The sequence below is a fragment of the Cryptomeria japonica genome, chromosome 10 (assembly GCF_030272615.1).
Source record: "Cryptomeria japonica chromosome 10, Sugi_1.0, whole genome shotgun sequence".
NCBI classification, from domain to species: domain Eukaryota; kingdom Viridiplantae; phylum Streptophyta; class Pinopsida; order Cupressales; family Cupressaceae; genus Cryptomeria; species Cryptomeria japonica.
In genome coordinates this window covers 462579240-462582589 of record NC_081414.1, presented here as the reverse complement: position 1 = coordinate 462582589, position 3350 = coordinate 462579240, and positions in this window count along the sequence as shown.

Genomic DNA, 3350 nt, shown 5'->3' with positions numbered 1-3350 from the left:
TGTAAACAAACTTAAATGATGATAAATGACGATGAATGATTTTAATGATGCGAATCTAAGTACATAATAATGAATGCAACTAAATAATATTAAAAGTACTTTAATGAAAAATTGAAAATGAATGTAATGGACCTATATGTAAGTAAATGATAATGCACTAGATGTATGTAAAATGCAACTAATGTGATAAAATGATGATGCCATGTGTTCATGATAGATGAATGCGAGTTGGTGAGAATTTGCATGATGCACTGATGATGTATCAGAGAACTCCGTCGTGATTGTATCCAAGACCAATTCATTTTTTAATAGTTTCTCATATTTAAACTTGTTCACACTTGCATAAAAAACCATAAATATGAATAATGAATGATCAAATGAATGGGTGATATGCAACGAAATGCAATATAAATGGATGAGATGAAATGACGATCCATATGTGCTTTATTTTTCATCATTGAGTATGGTAGCATCAATCTTGGATGAGGTAGTATGAACCAAGTTTGGAGCATTGTACCTGCAAACAAGCAACATAAAAAAAGAATATGGACCCTCCATAATGGTTCATGCTCATATGGTTGAGGTATACGTTGTAGTCAGCAAGCCATAGTGATCCATGACTGTATTTTGCATAAGATCAGGTAGCTTAGTAAACTTCCCACGTAGACACCATTAGTGCATGCCCTAAAACTTCATTGGAATAACTCGCAGATAATACACAAACAATGCTAAGGAACCATCCTAGCTACTCTAATCACTTGTGGATATCTCGGAGTAGCGTAGGAACCTGATATAAATGAATAAATAATGTATCAAACTTGACCAAGTACTTGGTAGCTTAAACAAAATTTTCTTGTCAAAGAAAATGTTATCATGTCTTTGTTTTGGGTAAGGAAGGATGCATCCTTGTGATGACAGTTGGTGCGTACGTATGTTTATTGTTTGATTGATCTGATAAGTGATCATCGTTTGAGGAGCTCAAAATGTTTGTGTGGTGTCTTCTTTGATGCATATGTACAATGGATTTTTTATGCGTTTTGCCATGTTTTTGATTGATTTTTGATGTTTTATGATGTTTTTGGATTTTGTGAGTGTTTTTGAATGTTTTTGGTATTTTGTGAGATAGTTTTGAATGTTTTTGAATTTTGTGAGACAATTTTTTGAATGTTTTTGGTATTTAGTGAGATAGTTTTGAATGAAGAACTCAATGAATAATAATTAATGTAGAATCCACTTCCATCAATAGGTTTAAGAGCATTGCCCCCAGTTTAGACATGACTATGAAAAAGCGGGATGCAAGACGCATGAAGTACTATCCTTGATTGTAGATCAATAACAAGCCATAGTTTTAATGATGGTTGAGTGAATGCAATGAATGTGATCGCAACAAATCTGAAAGACAATGGAGCCATAGCCTTTACGAGTGGTGCCTGTTTGCTAGGTTTTCACCATCGCACTTACCCAAGGTGCCACTGGAGTGGTTGTTCACCGTTTGGATCCATGATTTTTCTTTACTATTTTGATTTTTTTGTATTTTCTTCAGGACATTTATCTGAATGTTTTTGGTGTTTTTCTGATATGTATTGGAGCCTGATGCTCTGTACAACTTATGTATGAAACTATTTGAGGTGCATGTTGTTGATCAGATCTGCTAGTAGTTCCCCTTCTGAAGTAGCCAACTAATATGCCCCGGACCCAAATACAACAGTGATAACATATGGACCCAATCAATTTGATTCAAACTTTCCTTGATGTTCTCTATTTGGTTGGTTATGAGGATTCTCTCTAAGAATAAGATCACCTACATCAAATGTACGAGGTTTAACCCGATGATTATAGCTTTTGCTCATGCGCTGTTGATAGACTTTGAGGTGGTTGTATACAGCTTGTCGCCTTTCATCAAGTAGTTCCAAGTCTTGAATACGAGAGACTCGGTATGCTTCATCATCTATCAAATTATGCAAGGAAACCCATAGAGATGGTATCTCAACCTCAATAGGAAGGATGGCTTTTGCGCCATAGACTAGTGAATAGGGAGTTGCGCTTGTAGGGGTTCGAATGCTAGTTTGATACGCCCATAGTGCTAGATTTAATTGAATGTGCCAATCACAGTTGACATCATTGACTATCTTCTTGAATATTCTTAATATGTTCTTGTTCGATGCTTCGGCCTGACCATTGCCTTGTGGGTAATAGGGAGTGGAAAAGCGGTGTTGGATGTGAAACTTCTCACAGAGCTCACGGACATCCTGATTTTTGAAAGGAAGCCCATTATTTGTGATGATGGACATGGGTACACCATACCGACAGATGATGTAATTAAGGATGAATGAGGCGATCTAATTGCCGGTGACTTGGGTAAGTGGAACAACTTTGATCCACTTTGTGAAGTATTCGGTGGTGGTAATGATGAATTTTGTGGCCGTTGGATGAAGATGGATGAATTTTACCTATAAGGTCAAGTCCCCATTGACAAAAAGGCCATGATGTTGTGATTGGTTGCAATTCCTATGTTGGTGCATGTATCAGGTCTCCATGAACTTGGCATTTCTTTTATTTTCTGACAAAATAGTAGGAGTCTTTTTCTATGGACAACCAATAGTATCCAGCGCGCATGATCTTATTTGCTAGTGAAGGACCACTTGAGTGAGTCCCACAAATTCCTTCATGTACCTCTTCCAAAGCCTTTGTTGTGTCATCCTGTTCCAAACATCGAAGGAGAGTACCATCAAGACTGCGTCGGTATAGGGTTTCAACAATGATGGTGTATTGAGCGGTTTGGTGAATGAAGGTTTTGCATTGGTTATTCAATTGGTTAGGAGGAAGTGTGTGATCACGTAGGTAGGTGTAAAACTCACCATACCATGGGGATTCAGAACTGACAAGGCAACATATCATCTCAGATTTGGGGATATCATAAGCGGGAATACAAAGCTGTTCTACCAAGAACTTGTAGCGTGTTGAATTCTATGGAAGATCTAGGAGAGATGCAGTGGTAGCCATAGCATCAATAGCTTGATTCTGATCTCTGGGTATCTTCTCAAAGGTGATAGTAGTAAATGATGCTTTTAAACTGTCTGCCATTTGCTTTTACGACATGAGTTTATAATCCTTGGTCTGATATTTGTCTGTGACCTGTCGGATGACTAGTTGGGAGTCGCCATATATCTGTAGCTATTTCAATTTACATTGTATGGCTAGTCTGAGTCCTATGATCAAGGCCTCATATTCTGCTATGTTGTTTGTACAAGGAAAAGTTAGCCTGTAAGACTTCAAGATGCTATCACCTTGAGCTGTGATAAACAGAATGCCTACCCCCGAGCCATGCCTAGTATATGAACCATTAAAGT